This window comes from Euprymna scolopes, chromosome 30, assembly GCF_053919585.1.
Source record: "Euprymna scolopes isolate OS-2025 chromosome 30, ASM5391958v1, whole genome shotgun sequence".
In the NCBI taxonomy this organism is placed as follows: domain Eukaryota; kingdom Metazoa; phylum Mollusca; class Cephalopoda; order Sepiida; family Sepiolidae; genus Euprymna; species Euprymna scolopes.
In genome coordinates, this window is record NC_136511.1 from 96,520,848 (window position 1) to 96,542,280 (window position 21,433).

Genomic DNA, 21,433 nt, shown 5'->3' on the forward strand with positions numbered 1-21,433 from the left:
TCTGGGTTCTTTTTGTCAATCTCTTCTAATTCAATTTTTGCTGGGAAATGCCCAGCAATAAATCAATATTTCTCACAGGAAGTGTTTCAATTATTCCTACATTAATAATTTTCACTACGTTTCCAATTTCTATCCTAATTTCCATGACGGGGATCCTTCTAATCGTTCCTCCTATTCCTTTAACAAACATGTGATCCACGATTTTGTTCAAAGGTGCCTTCTCCTTCTTTATAAGTGAAATGGCGGCGCCTGTATCTCTTAACACATTTATTGGGGTTTTCAATCCTCGGCTATTTATGACCATCCCTCTTCTTATAAACGGCTGGTAGTTTCCTTCATCTGAATTTAAAAATACAATTCCTTGTGGTTTCATGGACGTCCATTTATATTTTTCGGGCTGCCTTGTCCATGTACATCGACTAGCAATATGCCCTACTTTTTGGCACTTGTAACAACTGATTGAACTTGGCGCGGGTGAGGAACTCGCATTCGGACTCCGGATCTTGTCAAATTTGTTTGGGCTGATTTTACCTTTAATTCTCTTCCGAGATATTATGTATTCATCGGCAATGGTGGCTAATTCCCCGCTTGATACGATTTTTCTTTCACTCAAATTTAGCCTCATATCTTCCGGTAGCCAGTTCAAAATGTCTTCCACCAGTATTAATTGCTTGATTTTTTTCGCATCATTGTCAACTCCTTTTGATTCACACCATTTGTTTAATAGTCTCTCCTTTTCCTTAATGAATTCTCGGTATGACTGACCCTCAGATTTCCTTAGCATTCGAAATTTTTGCCTGTACGCCTGTGGGATTGTCTTCTTCACAATTGTCTTGTGTGAAAAGTGGGTCCTGTAGGAAACTTCTAAGCATTCCAGACTGGTTGTCTTCTCAGGATGTTGTTCCTCACATCACAAGATTGTCCATCTATCCATGCAACATTATGTCTGGTGGACAAGTCATTAAGTGGTTTATTATGAACTGCTACCAATTGACCCAAAGGTCATTGCAGAACAGAACTTTACTTGCAGCAATTGAAATGTGTACAATAGGTATTGCACCAGAAGGAACCAGCACTGGTGAATCATAAAGGTGTGATTTTCCGCCATGCAAACACCAGATTGCATGGCACGCAAATGGTCTAGAATGTCAAACAACAACTTGGATCAGAGACTTTGTGCCATCGAATTACCACTTCTTCCATTACATGGATAATCACCTTTTTGGGAAATCCTTTACTAATAAAGCAGACTCACGCCAAGCCCTCACAGACATTTTTGCATCCAAAACCCCCTTAAAAGTTCTATCACATGAGAATTGAACAGCTGGAACCACGTTGAGAGAAGGTGCTGGATGCAAAGTTACACATGCTGTGGATTTTTTTTTCTTTTAAAAACAGACAACTTTTTAGTTACCATAATATAATATAAAGCTGAACGTCTGTGTGTGTGTTTGGTCATGAATAGACTCCTATATGGTTGACTATTATAGAAAACTGATCACATATAATGATAGAAGATGTATCGAGACACAGGAATAAGTATGTTTGATCTGGCATAATGATGATTCATTAAAATTGTGGGGCCTGCGTACGCGCCTGGTCCACAAAGTATGGAAATAAAAAATTTAAAAATTAAAAAAAAAACGTTTACAAGCGTTTTTGATATAGATGCACATAATAATACTTTGATAAGTATGTTTTAACTTAAATAGGGATGGTATAATAAAATTGTGGGGGTCTGCGTTCGCGCCTGGCCTCCATAGAATGAAAACAGGCACAAACTTTAATAAAGACGTTTCATATCTATCTGCGTAAGTATACTTTGATAATTATGTTTTAACTTAAATAGGGATGGTATAATAAAATTGTGGGGTCTGCGTTCGCGCCTGGCCTCTATAGAATGAAAATAGGCACAAACTTTAATAAAGACGTTTCATATCTATCTGCGTAAGTATACTTTGATAATTATGTTTCAGTTTGAAGAAATATGGTATAATAAAATTTATGGGGTGTTCGTTCACGTCTGACCTCCATAGAATGTAAATATGTCACAAAGTTTAACAAGGTTTTTGAATGTAGATCCACAGAATATTGTGATAAGTGTTTCAGTGTGAACAAGTATGGTATAATAAATTATGGGGTTTATCTATTTTATTTTTACTTTCATCATATTTTGCTTTGGTTTTGATACCCCCAAATTCGAAGCTATCTCTTTACAACTCTTCCTTTTCATAACCTATCATACTTTAATAAATCAGAGTCCATTTTCTGTAAGCTGTTTTTGAATCCAGTCAACGACGAGTACTTTTGCTAGTATATATATATATATATATATATATATATATATATATATATATATAGGCAGCAATTTTTCTTTGATACATTTTGATTAAGTGAAAGTTCCCATTTGTTCCTTTTTGCTCTAATTTTTTTATCTAAATTTGTGCACCATCAATTAAGCTTGATATGAGGAGGGAGAGGGTATATGAAAATGTTTTTAAAGCATTCTAAATTGTTTTTTGTGATAAATTTACTACTTTTAATTTTGTAACCTCATTACGTGCCTGACGACGAAGCATTCGTCAAAAATGTTTGCAAATATGACAAGTTCTTATTCACATTGGAGAAAAACATTATATTGTTGTGTAACTCAAATGAAAATTACATCAAAATAGGAACAAACAGAAACCTTCACTTTTTGAATTAATAACATAAAGAGAAATAATCAGTCATATTTTTTGGATTCATCGGATTACTGTTTTCATCTTGAGTGTGATTTTCACAACATTTGGTCAAAGTAACCTCCGAATTTCTTCAGGTGTTATCTAATCGAACGTGGGAATGTTTCTGTCGAACTCAGGAATTTGAATGGAATTTAGAATGGAACCTTTTATTTCCTTCATGGGGTTAGCATGCTCTTGTTCCATCAGCCATGACTGGATAGAGGGCCTAAGTAATTTTCAATTGTATTTTTCAGTCGCCCACCTTAAGAATTGAACTTACAACCTTAGACAAGATACACCTGAAGAAGGTTGGAGCTTACATCGACAGAAACGTTGTGAAAATCACAATTAAGATGAGAACAGTACTCCGATGAATCCAATTATATGAATAATCCATTCTCATCTAAAAAATTCAGAAACGTCAGAAATAATCATGTCATGAGTTATTTTCCTTGATGTCTACAAAATAAATATTTAAAAACGTTTCATTTTTTAAATGAGACAAAAAAATAATCTTAGACTTCCACAAAGAATCATATTTCTACGACTTTAAACCCTCTCTCTCTAGTTGATTTTTGTTGATCACATTGAAATGTTTTGCATCTTTTTTTTTTCCCATGAATATGATGGTTCATTCATTATGCACCCTATACACATACATTCTGGAAAACAAACAAAACAAGCTTTAAGAATATCGAATAAATACTAAATATAGTTTTAACTTGTATCTAGTCGTGCCCATAATTTAAAATAGGGAGGTGATAAAGATTTTACTAACTTATGATAAATTAGACTATTATTTTATAGACTAATGTGCAGTAAGAAAATGATGGCATGCCTATATTATTGCTTTCAAACATACCTGTATTTTTTATAATTAAAGTCACTTGGAAAAAGAGAAAATACTAATACTTCAAGATAGCTGCTGCTAGCGCTTTGCAAACAGATACACAGCAATGTAAACAAACACATATACACTCAATGATATTATTTCATAATTTTGTATATTTCTAAGTTGTCGTATGAGTGAGTGTGTGTGTTTGCCTATGCATATATATATATATATAGACATATAGATATATATATACACACACACACACATATATATATACACACACATATATATATTTTTTTTACTTGGTGTTGTTTCATATATATATATATATATATATATATATATATATATTGAAGAAAATAATTATTTCCACATATATATATATACACACACACACACACACATATATATTTTTTTTTTACTTGGTGTTGTTGTTTCATATATATTGAAGAAAATAATTATTTCCATTTAGCATTAAGGTAATGGTTTTCGGTAAAAATATTTGAATACCTTGTGTTATCAGTATCGTAAATAAGATAAGATAAATGATAAATAAATAACATCAAGTGATACAATTTCTCTCACTGCCACTAGCAGGGTGATAGCTCAATTCATAGTGTCAGGAAGCATTCACTGAGGTCCAAGTTTTTAGTTTTATCATGTTTAGCCACACTGAGAAACCATAGAGACAATGAAACGCATGCCTGTGGATAACTATATTTTATGTATAAATAAGCTTATTATTATATTAGAAATTTGTGTAAATTTTTGATGAAATATTTTTTATTTGATTGATAAAAATGCTGTTTTCCATTTTTCTTGCAGGTGAGTTGTTTTGCAGATGTTTCAAGAAAGAAGCGATGTTTTAAAGGAAATGTTACCACTATTAACATCATTGTATAAAAATGGAGAAAAATCAGGTTTTGATACAATTTGTTCTTTTTGCATTATACCTTTTTATAAGGCTCATATAGATTACATTTCAGTCAAGTCCTTCAAGTTGAGTCAAATGAGCCAAATTTATTTTAAAATAATTCTTGAAAAAAAAGTTAAAAAAACTTGCATCTCAATACCTTTTATACTATTCTATTTCTGCATCTTCATGTTCTTAGGAAAAATGTTGTCTTAATGTTTGAAACTTTTATGATGCCATAGTTCGTTATATACAAACTACAGAATCAATGGAATGGAATAAGTATTAGCTGTAGACACTTAAAAACCATTGATATCAAATTTAAATTTAAGTAAAAGCTTGTGTTAAATTTAAGTAAAAGGTTGTCTTTATTGAAAATATAGTAAGATAATAATGATGAATAGATTAATAATAACTAGTTAAACTAATAAATGAATTGCTCTTAATGAATAATATATTCAATGATAGCTATTTCACTTTCATTACTTTATAATACACTAATAAGGATGAATAATTTGATCGCTTGTTTGATTTTAACATTAATTAGTATATGTAATTGTGATATGGTTTTATTGATATTTGATGCACTATATCTTATTTTTACAGATTTTGTTTGATAATATTATGATTCTATAATTTTTTTGTGAGAGCAGTTTATATATATATATATATATATATATATATATATATATATATATATATATATATATGATAAATATAAAATTGATAGGTTTAGCAAACACCAATTGAATTTTCTAATTACCAGGTTTAAGTATGAATTTATATATTAAACTCGACAGTTAAATTAATAAAAAAATTAAATTGGGTGAATAAATGATTTAAATTTGAAAGAAATTCTCCTGCTTATAACTTCGTGAATTTAGAAGTGTGTGTGCTATTGGAAATTTTTCTCCTGTAATCTGTGTGCGTAAATATTAATTATCTATATACTAATTTATATAGAGTTCTTGGTTTTCTGACCATGCTTATTTAGGTATTTTAATTAAACTTATGTTTACCGGCTATGTATTCAAGTACACATATTTTTAGCATGGGTGGGGTGATAACGTTTGTGTGTACTGTAAAGTGTGTATGTGTACATGGACTCAGTTTATGCAAATGTGTGATTCACACTTAGCCTTTGTATGTGTACATATATTTCTTTTGTTTTTTTTCTATCTATTGACCGTTGTCATGATAGGGTGTAGCAAACTAAATATTATGTATCCCTTGATAAACAGTTAGGGATTAATTGAGATTATATATATAAAAAATCAAAATCACTATTTATTATATACATATTCACAATCACGGATTATTATATACATTATCAGAATCACCGATTATTACATGCATTTCCACAATCACCGTTTATTATATACATTATCACAATCACTGTTTATTATATACATTATCACAATCACCGTTTATTATATACATTATCACAATCACCGTTTATTATATACATTATCACAATCACTGTTTATTATATACATTATCACAATCACTGTATATTATATACATTATCACAATCACTGTTTATTATATACATTATCACAATCACTATTTATTATATACATTATCACAATCACTGTTTATTATATACATTATCACAATCACTGTTTATTATATACATTATCACAATCACTGTATATTATATACATTATCACAATCACTGTTTATTATATACATTATCACAATCACTGTTTATTATATACATTATCACAATCACTGTTTATTATATACATTATCACAATCACTGTTTATTATATACATTATCACAATCACTGTATATTATATACATTATCACAATCACTGTTTATTATATACATTATCACAATCACTGTTTATTATATACATTATCACAATCACTGTTTATTATATACATTATCACAATCACTGTATATTGTATACATTATCACAATCACTGTTTATTATATACATTATCACAATCACTTTTTATTATATACATTATCACAATCACTGTTTATTATATACATTATCACAATCACTGTTTATTATATACATTATCACAATCACTGTATATTGTATACATTATCACAATCACTGTTTATTATATACATTATCACAATCACTGTATATTATATACATTATAAGAATCACCGATTATTACATGCATTTCCACAATCATTGTTTATTATATACATTATCACAATCACTGTTTATTATATACATTATCACAATCATTGTATATTATATACATTATCACAATCACTGTATATTATATACATTATCACAATCACTGTATATTGTATACATTATCACAATCACTGTTTATTATATACATTATCACAATCACTGTTTATTATATACATTATCACAATCACTGTTTATTATATACATTATCACAATCACTGTTTATTATATACATTATCACAATCACTGTTTATTATATACATTATCACAATCACTGTATATTGTATACATTATCACAATCACTGTTTATTATATACATTATCACAATCACTGTATATTATATACATTATCAGAATCACCGATTATTACATGCACTTCCACAATCATTGTATATTATATACATTATCACAATCACTGTTTATTATATACATTATCACAATCACTGTTTATTATATACTTTATCACAATCACTGTTTATTATATACATTATCACAATCACTGTTTATTATATACATTATCACAATCATTGTATATTATATACATTATCACAATCACTGTATATTGTATACATTATCACAATCACTGTTTATTATATACATTATCACAATCACTGTTTATTATATACATTATCACAATCACTGTATATTATATACATTATCACAATCGCTGTATATTGTATACATTATCACAATCACCATTTATTATATACATTTTAACAATCACTGTATATTATATACATTATCACAATCACCGTTTATTATATACATTATCACAATCACCGTTTATTATATACATCATAACAATCACTGTATATTATATACATTTTCACAATCACTGTATATTGTATACATTATCACAATCACCATATATTATATACATTATCACAATCACCGTTTATTATATACATTATCACAATCACCATTTATTATATACATTATCGCAATCACTGTATATTATATACATTTTCACAATCACTGTATATTGTATGCATTATCACAATCACCATTTATTATATACATTTTCACAATCACCGTTTATTATATACATTATCACAATCACCGTTTATTATATACATTATCACAATCACCATTTATTATATACATAATCACAATCACTGTATATTATATACATTATCACAATCAACATTTATTATTTACATCATCACAATCACTGTTTATTGTATACATTATCACAATCACTGTATATTATATACATTATCACAATCACTGTATATTATATACATTTTCACAATCAGTGTTTATTGTATACATTTTCACAATCACTATTTATTATATACATAGTCACAATCACCGTTTATTATATACATATTCAAAATCACTATTTATTATACACCTTTTCACAATCACCATTAATGATATACATTTTCACAATCACCGTTTATTATATACATATTCACAATCACTATTTATATACATTTTCACAATCACCATTTATTATATACATGTTCACAATCACCGTTTATTATATACATTTTCACAATCACTGTTTATTATATATATATTCACAATCACCATTTATTATATACATTTTAACACTCACTATTTATTATATACATATTCACAATCACCATTTATTATATACATTTTCACAATCACCATTTATTATATGAATTTTCACAATCACTGTTCATTATATACATATTCACAATCACTATTTATTATATACATTTTCACAATCACTGTTTATTATATATATATTCACAATCACCATTTATTATATGCATATTCACAATCACCATTTATTATATACATTTTAACAATCACTGTTTATTATATACATATTCACAATCACTATTTATTATATACATTTTCACAATCACCATTTATTATATACATATTCACAATCACCATTTATTATATACATTTTCACAATCACCATTTATTATATACATATTCACAATCACTGTTTATTATATACATATTCACAATCACTATTTATTATATACATTTTCACAATCACCATTTATTATATACATATTCACAATCACTATTTATTATATACATTTTCACAATCACCATTTATTATATACATTTTCACAATCACCATTTATGATATACATTATCACAATCACTATTTATTATATACATTATCACAATCACTATTTATTATATACATTTTCACAATCACTATGTATTATATACATTATCACAATCTATTTAATACATTTTCACAATCACTGTTTATTATATACATTTTCACAATCACCATTTATTATATACATTTTCACAATCACCATTTATTATATACATTATCACAATCACTGTTTATTATATACATTATCACAATCACTGTATATTGTATACATTATCACAATCACTGTTTATTATATACATTTTTACAATCACTGTTTATTATATATATATTCACAATCACTATTTATTATATACATTATCACAATCACTGTATATTATATACATTTTCACTATCACCATTTATTATATACATTTTCACAATCACTATTTATTATATACATTATCACAATCACCATTTATTATATACATTTTCTCAATAACTGTTTATTATATACATTTTCACAATTAGCGTTTATTATGTATATTTTCACAATCACTGTTCATTAAATACATATTCACAATCACCATTTATTATATACATTTTCACAATCACTGTTTATTATATATATTTTAACACTCACCGTTTATTATATACATTTTCACAATCACCGTTCATTAAATACATTTTCACAATCACCGTTTATTATATACATTTTCACAATCACCGTTTATTATATACATTTTCACAATCACCGTTTATTATATACATTTTCACAATCACCGTTTATTATATACATTTTCACAATCACCGTATTTTCTCAATCACTGTATATTACATACATTTTCACAATCACTGTTTATTATATATATTTTCAGAATCACCGTTTATTATATACATTTTCTCAATCACTGTTTATTATATACATTTTCACAATTACTGTTTATTATGTATATTTTCACAATCACTGTTTAATTTATACATTATCACAATCACCGTTTTTATATACATTTTCACAATCACCATTTATTATATACATTTTCACAATCACCGTTTAGTATTTATTTTATACAATCTGACAATCACCGTTTATTATATAAAACTACACAATCATTATTTATTATATACAATTCACAATCACTATTTATTATATACAATCAATGTTTATTATATAGAATTTTACAATCAATGTGTATTATGTACATTTTCACAATCACCGTTCATTATATTCAATTTCACAATCAATAAAAATGTATTCAATTTCACAATAACTATTATATACAATTTACAATAGCCATCTATTATACACAATACTGCAATCACTGTCTGTTATATATATATATACAACCACTGTCCGTTATATGCAAGTTCATAATAGCCATCTATAACATATAATTTATTAAATCTTTATGTATATTATGCTAATTTACAATCACAGTCTATTATATACAAATATAATATTTTTATTATTTGTTTTTCTGCTTAGGGGATTAATAAAGTCGCAGACAGTAGACATCAAGTTCGTATTTGCTTTGATTTTTTGTACATTTTCCAGATACATGCTGTCTACTTCACTTCAGCTGACTAGAAAATCTGCTCTCTCCTTATAAACACACTAATATTAATCATAATTGAGGTAGATAGGTCATATACCGTCTTCATGCATACATTGTATGCATGCATTACGTGGTGGCTTAAATGATTGCAACAATGAAAATGATTTTCAGAGAAAACAAAATTCTTTCCGCTGGAGCAGATTATTCATATAGTATTTACAAATGGCACAAAAGGTTTTCAATTGTAAGCTATGCTTTAGAATAAATAACAATGCTGTTGTGATTTTATTTCAGATATTATTTTGGGCCCTAAGATAAAATTGCAAAATTCATTGAGGTGTTTAATGTTTTAGCGTTGTCGTGTTAATTGCTACTCCTGCCAGGAAAAGGAGCAATAATAGATTAATATTGTTTAGTTTTGTTGATTTAACCAACAATTTATTTAAGGTTTTCTTAATCAGGTTTTCTTCATGCAAATTTTTTGATTGTTTTTTTTTTTATTTGAAAATACAAGTTGCTCTAACGAAACTCTTCAGTTATGTGATTATTCCTTTACTCGTTTCGGATCTTTCATCATCAGCTCAACCACTTACCTGAATTTTTGGTTTCTCTTGTAAAAAGTCTACAAACTTAGAATCTTTTTATTCCATTATCATTTGATTTCATGCAGCAAGAAATGAAACCTAGCTTTTTACAAATGTGCTTTTGGTAACCATTTTTGGGGGGAATTTTATATTTTATTATTAAATTTGTTGGCAGGGAACTTTCTTAAATGCACTACAAATCATTACAATATGGATGCATTTAAAATCAAGAATTAACCCAGTCCTAATGTAATCTATTGAACATCAAACCAGATGGATTTTGTAACAGCTCTTAGCTGGCATTTGTATGTTAATTTAATTAACTGAAGCTAATTAAATCAATTAAGAGCAGACCCTAAACTTAGATGCTTTGAAATAATCATATGAATAAAATTTGTACATTTTGAAACAGCATCACTTGTGTTGCTTCTGCAAGAATTTGTTGCCAAGGAAACTTCTACGTTACTGTCTTTTTGCTGGTGTTGTTCTTTCTGTTGTTGTTGGAAGATAAACAATAAGAGAATTAAAACTTTCATGTGTTTATTTCAAATTAATATGCTGAAGATTTTTTCCAATTAGATTTTTTCAAATTAATATGCTGAAGATTTTTTCAAATTAATATGCTGAAGATTTTTTCAAATTAATATGCTGATGATTTTTTCAAATTAATATGCTGAAGATTTTTCCAAATTAATATGCTGAAGATTTCAAATTAATATGCTGAAGATTTTTTCAAATTAATATGCTGAAGATTTTTTCAAATTAATATGCTGAAGATTTTTTCAAATTAATATGCTGAAGATTTTTTCAAATTAATATGCTGAAGAGTTCAAATTAATATGCTGAAGATTTTTTCAAATTAATATGCTTAAAATTTTTTTCAAATTAATATGCTGAAGATTTCAAATTAATATGCTGAAGATTTTTTTAAACTTTCATGTGTTTATTTCAAATTAATATGCTAAAGATTTTTTCAAATTAATATGCTGAAGATTTCAAATTAATATGCTGAAGATTTTTTCAAATTAATATGCTGAAGATTTTTTCAAATTAATATGCTGATGATTTTTTCAAATTAATATGGTGAAGATTTTTCCAAATTAATATGCTGAAGATTTCTAATTAATATGCTGAAGATTTTTTCAAATTAATATGCTGAACATTTTTTCAAATTAATATGGTGAAGATTTTTTCAAATTAATATGCTGAAGATTTTTTCAAATTAATATGCTGAAGAGTTCAAATTAATATGCTGAAGATTTTTTCAAATTAATATGCTTAAAATTTTTTTCAAATTAATATGCTGAAGATTTCAAATTAATATGCTGAAGATTTTTTAAAACTTTCATGTGTTTATTTCAAATTAATATGCTAAAGATTTTTTCAAATTAATATGCTGAAGATTTCAAATTAATATGCTGAAGATTTTTTCAAATTAATATGCTAAAGATTTTTCCAAATTAATATGCTGAAGATTTTTTCAAATTAATATGCTGAAGATCTTTTTCAAATTAATATGCTGAAGATTTTTTCAAATTAATATGCTGAAGATTTAAAATTAATATGCTAAAGATTTTTTCAAATTAATATGCTGAAGATTTTTTAAAACTTTCATGTGTTTATTTCAAATTAATATGCTGACGATTTTTTCAAATTAATATGCTGAAGATTTTTTCAAATTAATATGCTGAAGATTTTTTAAAACTTTCATGTTTTTCAAATTAATATGCTGAAGATTTTTTAAAACTTTCATGTGTTTATTTCAAATTAATATGCTGAAGATTTTTTCAAATTAATATGCTGAAGATTTTTCCAAATTAATATGCTGAAGATCTTTTTCAAATTAATATGCTGAAGATTTTTTCAAATTAATATGCTGAAGATTTCAAATTAATATGCTGAAGATTTTTTCAAATTAATATGCTGAAGATTTTTTCAAATTAATATGCTGAAGATTTTTCCAAATTAATATGCTGAAGATCTTTTTCAAATTAATATGCTGAAGATTTTTTCAAATTAATATGCTGAAGATTTCAAATTAATATGCTGAAGATTTTTTCAAATTAATATGCTGAAGATTTTTTCAAATTAATATGCTGAAGATTTTTTCAAATTAATATGCTGAAGATTTTTTCAAATTAATATGCTGAAGATTTTTTCAAATTAATATACTGAAGATTTTCCCAAATTAATATGCTGAAGATTTTTTCAAATTAATATGCTTAAAATTTTTTTCAAATTAATATGCTGAAGATTTCAAATTAATATGCTGAAGATTTTTTCAAATTAATATGCTGAAGATTTTTTCAAATTAATATGCTGAAGATTTTTCCAAATTAATATGCTGAAGATTTTTTCAAATTAATATGCTGAAGATTTTTTCAAATTAATATGCTGAAGATTTCAAATTAATATGCTAAAGATTTTTTCAAATTAATATGCTGAAGATTTTTTCAAATTAATATGCTGAAGATTTTTCCAAATTAATATGCTGAAGATTTCAAATTAATATGGTGAAGATTTTTTCAAATTAATATGCTGAAGATTTTTTCAAATTAATATGCTGAAGATTTCAAATTAATATGCTGAAGATTTTTTCAAATTAATATGCTGAAGATTTTTTCAAATTAATATGCTGAAGATTTTTCCAAATTAATATGCTGAAGATTTCAAATTAATATGCTGAAGATTTTTTCAAATTAATATGCTGAAGATTTTTTCAAATTAATATGCTGAAGATTTTTTCAAATTAATATGCTGAAGATTTTTTTAAATTAATATGGTGAAGATTTTTTCAAATTAATATGCTGAAGATTTTTTCCAATTAGATTTTTTCAAATTAATATGCTGAAGATTTTTTCAAATTAATATGCTGAAGATTTTTTCAAATTAATATGCTGAAGATTTTTTCAAATTAATATGCTGAAGATTTTTTCAAATTAATATGCTGAAGATTTTTTCAAATTAATATGCTGAAGATTTTTCCAAATTAATATGCTGAAGATTTTTTCAAATTAATATGCTGAAGATTTTTTCAAATTAATATGCTGAAGATTTTTTCAAATTAATATGCTGAAGATTTCAAATTAATATGCTGAAGATTTTTTCAAATTAATATGCTGAAGATGTTTTCAAATTAATATGCTGAAGATTTAAAATTAATATGCTGAAGATTTTTTCAAATTAATATGCTGAAGATTTTTTCAAATTAATATGCTGAAGATTTAAAATTAATATGCTGAAGATTTTTTCAAATTAATATGCTGAAGATTTTTCCAAATTAATATGCTGAAGATTTTTTCAAATTAATATGCTGAAGATTTTTTCAAATTAATATGCTGAAGATTTTTCCAAATTAATATGCTGAAGATTTCAAATTAATATGGTGAAGATTTTTTCAAATTAATATGCTGAAGATTTTTTCAAATTAATATGCTGAAGATTTTTTCAAATTAATATGCTGAAGATTTCAAATTAATATGCTGAAGATTTTTTCAAATTAATATGGTGAAGATTTTTCCAAATTAATATGCTGAAGATTTTTCCAAATTAATATGCTGAAGATTTCAAATTAATATGCTGAAGATTTTTTCAAATTAATATGCTGAAGATTTTTTCAAATTAATATGCTGAAGATTTTATCAAATTAATATGCTGAAGATTTTTTCAAATTAATATGGTGAAGATTTTTTCAAATTAATATGCTGACGATTTTTTCAAATTAATATGCTGACGATTTCAAATTAATATGCTGAAGATTTTTTCAAGTAATTATGCTGAAGATTTTTTCAAATTAATATGCTGAAGATTTTAAATTAATATGTTGAAGATTTTTTCAAATTAATATGCTGAATATTTTTTGAAATTAATATGCTGAAGATTTCAAATTAATATGCTGAAGATTTTTTCAAATTAATATGCTGAAGATTTCAAATTAATATGCTGAAGATTTTTTCAAGTTAATATGGTGAAGATTTTTTCAAATTAATATGCTGAAGATTTTTTCAAATTAATATGCTGAAGATTTTTTCAAATTAATATGCTGAAGATTTCAAATAAATATGCTTAAGATTTTTTCAAATTAATATGCTGATGATTTCAAATTAATATGCTGAAGATCTTTTTCAAATTAATATGCTGAAGATTTTTTCAAATTAATATCCTGAAGATTTTTTCAAATTAATATGCTGAAGATTTTTTCAAATTAATATGCTGAAGATTTCAAATAAATATGCTGAAGATTTTTTCAAATTAATATGCTGAAGATTTCAAATTAATATGCTGAAGATCTTTTTCAAATTAATATGCTGAAGATTTTTTCAAATTAATATCCTGAAGATTTTTTCAAATTAATATGCTGAAGATTACAAATTAATATGCTGAAGATTTCAAATTAATATGCTGAAGATTTTTTCAAATTAATATGCTGAAGATTTCAAATTGATATGCTGAAGATTTTTTCAAATTAATATGCTGAAGATTTCAAATTGATATGCTGAAGATTTTTTCAAATTAATATGCTGAAGATTTTTTCAAATTAATATGGTGAAGATTTTTTCAAATTAATATGCTGAAGATTTTTTCCAATTAATATGCTGAAGATTTCAAATTAATATGCTGAAGATGTTTTCAAATTAATATGCTGAAGATTTTTTCAAATTAATATGCTGAAGATTTTTTCAAATTAATATGCTGAAGATCTTTTTAAAATTAATATGCTGAAGATTTTGTCAAATTAATATGCTGAAGATTTTTTCAAATTAATATGCTGAAGATTTCAAATTAATATGGTGAAGATTTTTCCAAATTAATATGCTGAAGATTTCAAATTAATATGCTGAAGATTTTTTCAAATTAATATGCTGAAGATTTCAAATTAATATGCTGAAGATTTTTTAAAACTTTCATGTGTTTATTTCAAATTAATATGCTGAAGATTTTTTCAAATTAATATGCTGAAGATTTCAAATTAATATGCTGAAGATTTTTTCAAATTAATATGCTGAAGATTTTTTCAAATTAATATGCTGAAGATTTCAAATTAATATGCTGAAGATTTTTTCAAATTAATATGCTGAAGATTTCAAATTAATATGCTGAAGATCTTTTTAAAATTAATATGTTGAAGATTTTTTCAAATTAATATGCTGAAGATTTTTTCAAATTAATATGCTGAAGATTTTTTTTCAAATTAATATGCTGAAGATTTCAAATTAATATGCTGAAGATTTTTTCAAATTAATATGCTGAAGATTTCAAATTAATATGCTGAAGATTTTTTCAAATTAATATGCTGAAGATTTTTTCAAATTAATATGCTGAAGATTTCAAATTAATATGCTGAAGATTTTTTCAAATTAATATGCTGAAGATTTCAAATTAATATGCTGAAGATTTTTTAAAACTTTCATGTGTTTATTTCAAATTAATATGCTGAAGATTTTTTCAAATTAATATGCTGAAGATTTCAAATTAATATGCTGAAGATTTTTTCAAATTAATATGCTGAAGATTTTTTCAAATTAATATGCTGAAGATTTCAAATTAATATGCTGAAGATTTTTTCAAATTAATATGCTGAAGATTTTTTCAAATTAATATGCTGAAGATTTTTTCAAATTAATATGCTGAAGATTTTTTCAAATTAATATGCTGAAGATTTTTTCAAATTAATATGCTGAAGATTTTTTTCAAATTAATATGCTGAAGATTTCAAATTAATATGCTGAAGATTTTTTCAAATTAATATGCTGAAGATTTCAAATTAATATGGTGAAGATTTTTTCAAATTAATATGCTGAAGATTTTTTCAAATTAATATGCTGAAGATTTTTTCAAATTAATATGCTGAAGATTTTTTCAAATTAATATGCTGAAGATTTTTTCAAATTAATATGCTGAAGATTTTTTCAAATTAATATGCTGAAGATTTTTTCAAATTAATATCCTGAAGATTTTTTCAAATTAATATGCTGAAGATTTTTTCAAATTAATATCCTGAAGATTTTTTCAAATTAATATGCTGAAGATTTTTTCAAATTAATATGCTGAAGATGTTTTCAAATTAATATGCTGAAGATTTTTTCAAATTAATATGCTGAAGATGTTTTCAAATTAATATGCTGAAGATTTTTTCAAATTAATATGCTGAAGATTTTTTCAAATTAATATGCTGAAGATTTTGTCAAATTAATATGCTGAAGATTTTTTCAAATTAATATGCTGAAGATTTTGTCAAATTAATATGCTGAAGATTTTGTCAAATTAATATCCTGAAGATTTTTTCAAATTAATATCCTGAAGATTTTTTTCAAATTAATATGGTGAATATTTTTTGAAATTAATATGCTGAATATTTTTTGAAATTAATATGCTGAAGATTTTTTCAAATTAATATGCTGAAGATTTTTTCAAATTAATATGCTGAAGATTTTTTCAAATTAATATGCTGAAGATTTATTTCAAATTAATATGCTGAAGATTTCAAATTAATATGGTGAAGATTTTTTCAAATTAATATGCTGAAGATTTCAAATTAATATGCTGAAGATTTTTTCAAATTAATATCCTGAAGATTTTTTTCAAATTAATATGGTGAATATTTTTTGAAATTAATATGCTGAATATTTTTTGAAATTAATATGCTGAAGATTTTTTCAAATTAATATGCTGAAGATTTTTTCAAATTAATATGCTGAAGATTTTTTCAAATTAATATGCTGAAGATTTATTTCAAATTAATATGCTGAAGATTTCAAATTAATATGCTGAAGATTTTTTCAAATTAATATCCTGAAGATTTTTTTCAAATTAATATGGTGAATATTTTTTGAAATTAATATGCTGAATATTTTTTGAAATTAATATGCTGAAGATTTTTTCAAATTAATATGCTGAAGATTTTTTCAAATTAATATGCTGAAGATTTTTTCAAATTAATATGCTGAAGATTTATTTCAAATTAATATGCTGAAGATTTCAAATTAATATGGTGAAGATTTTTTCAAATTAATATGCTGAAGATTTCAAATTAATATGCTGAAGATTTTTTCAAATTAATATCCTGAAGATTTTTTTCAAATTAATATGGTGAATATTTTTTGAAATTAATATGCTGAATATTTTTTGAAATTAATATGCTGAAGATTTTTTCAAATTAATATGCTGAAGATTTTTTCAAATTAATATGCTGAAGATTTTTTCAAATTAATATGCTGAAGATTTATTTCAAATTAATATGCTGAAGATTTCAAATTAATATGGTGAAGATTTTTTCAAATTAATATGCTGAAGATTTCAAATTAATATGCTGAAGATTTTTTCAAATTAATATGCTGAAGATTTCAAATTAATATGCTGAAGATTTTTTCAAATTAATATGCTGAAGATTTTTTCAAATTAATATGCTGAAGATTTTTTAAAACTTTCATGTGTATATTTCAAATTAATATGCTGAAGATTTCAAATTAATATCCTGAAGATTTTTTCAAATTAATATGCTGAAGATCTTTTCAAATTAATATGCTGACGATTTCAAATTAATATGCTGAAGATTTTTTCAAATTAATATCCTGAAGATTTTTTAAAATTAATATGCTGAAGTTTTTTTCAAATTAATATGCTGAAGATTTTTTCAAATTAATATGCTGAAGATTTTTTCAAATTAATATGCTGAAGATTTCAAATTAATATGCTGAAGATTTTTTCAAATTAATATGCTGAAGATTTTTTCAAATTAATATGCTGAAGATTTTTTCAAATTAATATGCTGAAGATTTTTTCAAATTAATATGCTGAAGATTTTTTCTAATTAATATGCTGAAGATTTTTTCAAATTAATATGCTGAAGATTTTTTCAAATTAATATGCTGAAGATTTTTTCAAATTAATATGCTGAAGATTTTTTCAAATTGATATGCTGAAGATTTTTTCAAATTAATATGCTGAAGACTTTTTCAAATTAATATGCTGAAGATTTCAAATTAATATGCTGAAAATTTTTTTCAAATTAATATGTTGAAGATTTATTTCAAATAAATATGCTGAAGATTTTTTCTAAAGTAGAAAAAATCATATTCCAGTTGAAATTTTTCTTTCTTTTATGAATTAGACATATTTTTTTTTTGTATGCGTGAGTTATATGGAAATCATAATGTTTGTTTAAATACATCCTCCCCACTTCTATGTGTTCAATTTCTCTCCATTTTTTTCTGGGCAGCATCCAATTCAGACTTTTTAAGCCCTCCTCTTCTTCCAAAGCCAATCAGCAGTCATGTTTCACTGTTGACAAATATTGATGTGATTTAATGAATTTAAATAAACACTATATTCTTGATATGTTGTTAACATTTTGTGGTGGGTTAACAGTTAAACCAGCACCTACTTTAAGTGATCCCATTATGAGCACAGGTTTCAATCCTACTTAAATCTCATTTTTCTTAGTGGATTTTCTATATCCCTAGATATATATCTGAATATAATTTTGAAATCACTTCATGTCATACTTGTGTTTGCATTGATAATACCATCATTAAATGAAATGGTTTCATAATCATCCACAGGTCAACTGAGCTCTCTCTCTGATTCCTCCTCTTAAAACTTTTGTAGCAAAACTCCTGTTTCCACCATAATAGAAAAAATATTTTCTGTTTTCTCTTTTAACACTTTTGTCGAGTAGTTAGAATTACCTTCCTCGACTGGCGTTAAAGAAAGATATTATTATTATCTGAATAAATGTAATATAACACATATGTTTGCATATTAATCTTATCTAAATGTCTGTTTACTAAACATGTTGCATTAATAAGTTTAAAATATTTTCGACATTTATCCTATTAAAAAAAACATAGGAGTATGAATCAAAATGTAGTAAATATCCAAATAAAATATTGATTAGAAGCTATTAATGATAGAATTTAAAAAATAGACTAGCTTCAGTTTATTATATACTAGCGGGGGTACCCGGTGTTGCCCGGGTGTTTGGAAGTGTGTGTGTAAGGGGGGGGATAAAGAAAAGAATAAGTTAATCTGTTTAAATATTATTAAAAAAAAAAAACGATGTTAAACTTATTTAAAAAATTGGAAAAACCAAAACCCAAAAAAACAGCGAACAAACGTAAAACTTACTTTAAAAAATTGGAAAAGCAAAAATAAGGAAAAAAAAATGTTGAACATGGTCGGAAAAACAAAAAAAAACACAGTGAAAAGCGAAAAAAGGAAAAAAAATGGCATAAATAACCCTTCGATTCGTTTAAGTCCATAGTGCATTCCACCCAAAAGAAAGCATAGAACGAGAAGGAATGTTAAAAATCCATTCCAGTTTTTTAAGCAACTACAAAACGAAATAAAACAGAAACAATGTTTTTGGTGCATTTCACCCAATAGGCACTGTAAAATTCCATTCCAATTTTTTTAAAGCAACTACAAAGTAAAGAAAACCCAAACCAGTGTTACTTCGTAACTGTCCCTTTTGAACGATCCCGGACATGGTGTAAGTGGTGGTGGAGGAAGGAGGAATAATCAGAGAGAAAAGATTTTATTACTCCCATTGAGTTTAACCGATTTTGGCAGTGAACTCTCAGCAGAAAAAATATAGGGATCTATGATTATCAAGTGAGAGGTAATATGCCTATAACACACCTCAGATATTCTGCTGCAGTTTGTGCATATTACATTTGCATGAAATGTCTTGATTTGTAATCCTATTAAGGTCAAAATCACAGGGGAAAAGATGAATTCATTTTATATATATAGGGATAAAAAAAATAATAAATGGTAATATGAGGTTGGATATCAAGGTTAGGTACTGGACTGTACAGAGGTCCATATTAATTCTCAGATAATGCCATGTGTGTGTGTGTGTGTGTGTGTGCGTGTGTGTGTGTGTGTGAATTCTTTGCGGATAACTTTTCATTAAACAAGCTTTAAAGATCAAATTTTCTTTCAGTAGTATTTTATTGATTTTAAATAAATTGTAACAAAAATAACAAAAATTTATAAAGAACATATTTGTAAGGCGTTTCACAGATTTCATATAAATTCTAGCAGAATGATTGATGAATGCGAATTTTGTCAGTTTTTTTTTTAACAGCCTTCATTAAAAAAGAGTATATTGTTCTATTAAACTTTCAGTGTTTAAATAATTTGAATTTGCTAGTTTTCTTTAAACAAAAAAGGTTGAAAAGACATTTTTCACTCAGCAATGAACTTTGGAAGATTGTTGATGTAAAAACACAGTTGTGAAAAGATAAATCTCCACTTTGAAAAATCACTAGCAAATGCAACTGTTTCACTTGCAGCGTAAAGCCTTGCTATATTAGAACTCCTGCTTCAAACACCTTGGCTTAACATTGACGGGCAGCATGAATTGAAACAAATACATTGAGGAAGTTGCCAAAGCTGCTGCAAAGAAAGTGAACTCCCTTTATATTGCTAGAAAATTATTCACACCAGAGAGTATCTTATATATCTTTACAAAGCCACAATTTGCCTATGCAGGAGCATTGTCATATCTGGATTGGTGCATCTACTTCTTACTCTTAGACAGGGTCCAAAAAGAATCTCAAATCTCTGTCCTGTTGCAATGTCCTGCATTTGTTTCACAAATAATTTAATGGAATGTGCTCTGCTGAATT

At 25.5% G+C, this 21,433-nt stretch overlaps 1 protein-coding gene across 5 annotated transcripts in view; it reads left to right on the plus strand.

Moving 5' to 3' along the window:
• The window catches only part of LOC145254896 (zinc finger MIZ domain-containing protein 1-like), a 1,089,917-nt gene that overhangs the window by 387,705 nt on the left and 680,779 nt on the right, over positions 1-21,433 (plus strand). The window lies entirely within an intron of this gene.